Source organism: Elephas maximus, chromosome 1, assembly GCF_024166365.1.
Source record: "Elephas maximus indicus isolate mEleMax1 chromosome 1, mEleMax1 primary haplotype, whole genome shotgun sequence".
Taxonomy (NCBI): domain Eukaryota; kingdom Metazoa; phylum Chordata; class Mammalia; order Proboscidea; family Elephantidae; genus Elephas; species Elephas maximus.
The window spans coordinates 151779312-151785311 of record NC_064819.1 but is presented as its reverse complement, the minus strand read 5'-3'; the positions used below and the strand labels follow the sequence as shown (position 1 = coordinate 151785311).

General features: G+C 38.3%; 1 protein-coding gene across 2 annotated transcripts in view; it reads left to right on the top strand.

Annotated features, from left to right (window-relative positions):
• Nucleotides 1–434: 434 nt before the first annotated feature.
• CNR1 (cannabinoid receptor 1) overlaps nt 435–6000 on the top strand; it is a 28034-nt gene continuing 22468 nt past the window's right edge. For both annotated transcript variants that reach the window (XM_049897099.1, XM_049897088.1), the window contains exon 1: nt 435–628. The gene's annotated coding sequence lies outside the window, so the exon portion shown is untranslated. The remainder of the gene's footprint in view (nt 629–6000) is intronic.

Sequence of the window (6000 nt, the reverse complement as noted above, 5' to 3'; positions counted from 1 at the left end):
CGCTGCCAGGGCAGGACAAAGGCTCATTAACACGTGATGGGACCGCGCTTCATAAATGGGACTGGAGCGAGAGGAAGCCAGAGACAGAGCGCGAGCGGAGGGAGAGGCAGGGACCGCGCGAGCAGGGCGAGGCGACAGGCGCCCGGGCTGGCAGACACTGGCGGCCCGGTGCTGGATCCAGCGGGGCGAGCGGGAGGACCCAGTGAGGAGCCCGGAGAAGGGCGAGGTTTGCCGGCGTTGGGGGCGCCAGTCCCCCGTCGCTGTCGCGGCGGGCTCAGGAGGCTGGGGACGCCGCCGTGCGGGCAGCGCAAACCGACTGACTTACTGACGGACCGACGGAGGCACCCTCCGCTCCACCCACTCCGCCTCGCCCGCGTCCTATCGCCGGCGCCGCCTCCCTACCGCTACTCTCTCTGCCACCCCTTCCTTTTTCACTTCTTTTCCGCCTCCGCCTCTTCTTGGTTCCCGCGGCGCCAGTGCCTTCCCCTGGCCCGGGCGGGGCGCCTCGGCTCCCTGCAGAGCTCTCAGTAGAGTCAGGGGGTACATTTCGTTCTGACGGAGAACCGCCCCTGCGTTGGGCGAGAGGTGCCAAGGGAGCGTCTCCCCAGAGGACTAGGGGATGCGAAGGGTAAGACCTGGAAGAGTTGCGTTTAGAAATACTTTTTCCGCCTCCCGCCCCCTCGGGTACTGACCAGTGTGGTCCCCAAGTGTCCTTCGTTGAGTTCTTGTTCTATGCGAGCGAATCGTGCGTCGATGTTTACTTAGCTGTGTGGCCCCAGTCGGTTAACTGTGATCTGTGCTACTTCTGGAGATTTCTACCATTTACTATTTATTGAATGTGTGTGCACCTGGCTCTCTGTATGTACTGATGTCTGTTTGTAGAAAATGTGTAATGTGCATGTTTGAAAAACAGGCGCTTGAGTTGGTGCTTAATGTCTATAAACCCTATCAGCAACCAGGTCTTCCCAGAAAATAACATCGGTCTCTGCACCAAACCTAGAAACTGACTGAAGTAAAATACCAAATGTCACATAAAGAAGTGCATGCCAAATAATAAACTGTGTATCACTTTTATTTGAAGAAAAACGAATGTGCATTTAACTAATACCTAGATTTGAACGTTGATGGATTTGAACGTTGATGGAACCATTTAACTCCGAACTAGCCATTAGATGAATAAAGTTGATTTTGCATTTTTAAAAGACATTTCTTGTTGCTAAGGCTCACAGTCATAAATGGATCACGTCCGGAATGCAAATATGTTTGCTGTGATAGACGTGAGAAACTGTCCTTTGGCTGTTTGAAAGTTTAAAGGCAGCATGCATGTTTCTAATTTTTAATAGATTTCTCTCTCAAAGCTTTTAAATTGGCATGAGAAAAACAAAAACATTGAGTAATGTATTAATCATTTTACCTCCCATCTTTTTTTCTTTTCCTTCAAATCACTGGTATTCTTGCCTTTGTTGTTGGTTTCTTAGTGTATTAAGCCTCTTCAGCATTTAATCCAATAAGAGATTAGAACGGATTTTCTGGTTTTAAAGGTGTTGAAAGATATCTCTGTGGGTCCATAACTTCTCATTTTTTATTACCAAGTTAATATCTTTTGAATATCTTTTGAACAATGGAGGAAATGCAATTTCTTAGCAGAAACTCAGTGGACATTGAGTATCAGTGGTATCACTGCTGCCATCAATCTATTTTTCAGAATATTGAGAAGCTCAGAGCAACCAACCTTTAAGATTCCCATAGGACTTTATCTGATTTAAAGTGTTGCTTTTCTAATCCCACCCTACTGACAGTTTGCAAGGAAGGATATAGTGATTGATTTTTCTCTGTCTTTTTTTTTTTCTGGTACTCCTTCCCCTCCCCCTTCTCTAACTCAGTTAAGAGCAATTTTATAATAAAAAAAGGCATGTATATTTCTTAAGTGAGACAGATTATTTTCTGACTATATCCATAAAAAAAAATATGAACAGAATCCACATACCTCCAGAATTTTAAACATTGCAAACTGCAGGTGATTATTTGTAGGCATAATAGCAATTACCATAGTTGGGTAACACGCTTCATGTTGAACATGGTTTTTAAAAACTAGCCCATTTGGGGTTATCAGGAAAACTTACTGTAAACGGACTCTTTTTGTTTCAAAGATGTCTCCCACTCCAGGCGAGGAGAACTCTTGGCTGAGGTATGTATCAAGTGTCTGATGGGGAGAGTTGCAGTGTTCCTAAGCCTCTGTGGGGATAAAATGATGCCAAAGGATGGAAATGCTGGGTTCTGATCTTTCTAAAATAAAATTACTATGTTTGCATACTTCATGTTAGGAAAACACATTAGATATCCATGTCCCCAAATTTTAACAGCATCAATGTAAGTATATATGAAAAAAAGTGTTGTGGCTGGCCCCCTTAATAAGCCATAAAAAAAGTTTAAATTTCTTTTGGAAATTCGGTCTTACATTGGTGTAGCACTTGGGTTTGTTTGTTATCCACTGTTTTCTGTCTTTTTCTGTTACCCTTCTCCCTGTGGACTATGTTTCTCTGTGTCTCGCCTGTGAGATTGCTCTTCTCTAATAAGCCTAGCTGCAGGATCAGTGTGTTCTTTTTGGCATTTCAAAATGTTAAAATAGTGAAATTGTTAAATGTTACCAAGATGAAACTGCTGGAAATCATATTCTCCAAAAGGACCACTATACTTGCGGCATATTACAGTCTATTCCAAAAGAAATCCCCTTGAATCGGTTTACCTATTTTCTCAAGAAAGAAGCAGCCCCATTGATTGTGTTGATAAGTGTTTAGTATGCAGTGTCAGCTTATTAATTACTAAGGCAAAGCCTGGAAAACTCTTTCAAAACAATAGGATGACATTCTCCTTTGCTTTGACTCAGAATTCACATTAATGACCGGGAAATGTAGATAGGCTCCTTGGTTGCCTTGCATATTAGTGCTTGGAATTAGCATTGGAATACTTTTCCGTATAAGAATAAACTATTATGAAATGGAACTTGTAATAGCAGTTTATAGTTCACCACGCTTACCAAATGTTTCTTCCCAGAAAACAGTTGGCCTAATAAAGAAAGAAAGAGATTATTTCCCATAATTAGTTATCCAGGAATGCTGCAAAAAAAAAAAAAAAGGAGCAAAAAATTGAATTTGGAAATACCTAACAACTCACGATTGGTAAAATGAGATTTGGTTATAGCTTCTTGAATTTGGTTAGTAAGATGGAGCCTGTTCTTTAGGTTGCTGCCTGTTATTCTTGGGGTAATTATGTTAGCTCAGTTGCATAAAGAACACAGATGAGAGCTTTTATTCCCTGCAAAAGAGGATGCCATGTCTCCACCATTGCAAGTCTGTGTCTTCTATTTTTGTATTCATCATTTTCTAATTGAACTGACAAATAGAGTCAGACCAGCCTTTGGGTTTAAATTATTTATAATTCTGCTTTTGACTCAGCAACAACCTAGACCCAACATTGTTTGAAAAACTGTAAGAGGACCAGGTTTACATATTGCTTATCTATATTCCTAGCGACTGTAAACTCTGCTGATGTTTCTCTTACTGACTAAAGATTGGTGAAGAAGTTAAGAACAAGAGGAAATCAGTTACGATAAACCAGTCTGTGTACTTTGTATTGGCAAAAATTTAACTTCCTATTTTTTCCCTTGAATCCCCAGCTCTTTCCTATTTTGTTCTTATCCAATTTCTTATAAAAATGTTAACTTTATATATAACTGCATGGATGCTATTTTCTGAGAGGTGGGGGATTCAGCACTTTGCCACTGAATTGCTGTTTAATGCGTTGATAACCATTTAATCCATTTATCTGTAGTATTCTTAGATTAGATAAGATTAACTTTATACCATAATTCAGATCAACTCAGATTTCTCCAAAATATTCTCTGGACCAAAAGGAACAATAAAAGTCACCCAGATATATACAATTATGTACTGCATAATTTTAGACGGCTGGATGTATACACACACATGCACACATAAAAATATATATTTTATATATATGTATATAAACAAACTGGAAACCCTGGTGGCGTAGTGGTTAAGTGCTATGGCTGCTAACCAAGAGGTAGGCGGTTCAAATCTGCCAGGCACTCCTTGGAAACACTACGGGGCAGTTCTACTCTGTCCTATAGGGTCACCATGAGTTGGAATCAACTCAACAGCAGTGGGTTTTTTTTTTTGGTATATAAACAAACTTTTTTTTAGACGTGTATCATGATCAAAACTAAAATGTTTAGACATGTTGCCTTTATATATTTGAACATATAATTCTAATTTTAAAATAAATACCACAAATTTGGGGAAATGTCCAAGTTCAAAGCTGCAGCTGTGCAGGTGGACACTGAAGGTTCAAGGAAAAATACCTACCTTGAATCAAAACAAGGCTGTTCTTGTTTTCTGGGATAGGTAGAAATTCATTCCAGTCCCATGCATTCCAAGAATCTTACAGGTATGTCAGGATGGACATAACCACATTCAATTATAGTTTTATGGTAAATACAGATGGATTTAACACAATTTTCACCAATCTTGCAATTGGTAATTAGTTTTGGAAGCTGGTCTATACCAGTTGGAAGAAAATATCAAAGTTTTTACTGTACTATAAAATGCATATTAACATAGTTATATTTGCTATAGATAACAAATTATAATGCTACCATAAGTAAGTTAAAACTATAGGAAATCCGTGAGGGGGGCAAGAAAGTGTTTTTGGTGGTCCCCCATTACCTTTCTCGCTAATATTCAAATGGTTTGATATTAGATGACCTTCTGTCTCAAACTTGCCCTTATGGAGAGTTTAAGTATGTTTATGACATATCAGTAATAATAGGTCAGAGCCATTACATAAAGTAATTGGTGTGATTATGTCTAATTCTTAACAGAAAATATTTACTAAAAGTTTTCCTGCTTCATATTTCTTTACTAAACAGGATGTCTCATGGTGAAATCAAGTCCACCTTCATTATAATAGTTTTTCCAGGGCACTTGCATGTCCAGATATATTCTTGATCCAGCTTTCATTGCTCTTTTCCATATATTTGAAGTATTTTCCATATAGATTGTTGATTACTAACTTTGGAATATTTTCTAATATAAAAGATTCGTTTGGGTAGGTTGTGACAAGCAAGTCTCTACTCAGAATTTAATAACTTATTGGCCACAGAATTCTTGAGGTTCGTAGTTGAGTTTCTATGGATTTTTGAGGGAAGAATTGTTTAGTCACCAAACCTGAGCAAATGGGCCTGACAGAGCCATAGCAGTTGTTGGGGGAGTACTATGAATTCTATTTTAGACTCAGCTGGAGGAATTTTCACACCTGCACTTTAGGGAAGCTTTCAAAGTTTTGCTTTGTTTTTGAGTATGTGAATTGAGACTGGTTAGATGGAAATCTTGGTTTTTTAGAGTATAGTTTTTTTTTTTTTTTTTAAATCTAAAGTCTTATTTTTCCACCCTTCTTTCGATTCTTAATTCTTCAGAGTTTGGGTTAGTTGAATAGAGATTTGATTATCTTTAAGGTCTAATTTTTTAAAGGTGATTCCTTATTAATGTTACCAACTCTGAATAGTGTATTTAATTTTTTTTTTTTTTTAAACTTTAGGACTTAAAGTGCAATACAGTTTCCTAAATTTGATAATGCACTATCTTGGTGTTTTTTTCCATGCTATTGCATTTTAAAGAAAAGCAGAGGCATTTTCCAAAGAAGTGCCAGGCAATCTGTTATGGTAGTTTAATATACTGACAAATGCTTTCACAAACTGTACATGTTAGTAGTATATTTAAATATAACTAAAATATAATATAGTTAACTTTTTTCAAAGTTCACCTTCAAATGGAAAAGTCTCCCTTTTTCCTTTGTCATTTTTTCATCTGTTCTTTTATCCCATATCTTTAGAGAAGAAAATTGGAATCAATATGAGTTTTGCAAATTGAGTTAAGTTATAAGGAGTTTCACATTTAAATGGTTGATAAATTCCAGTATACT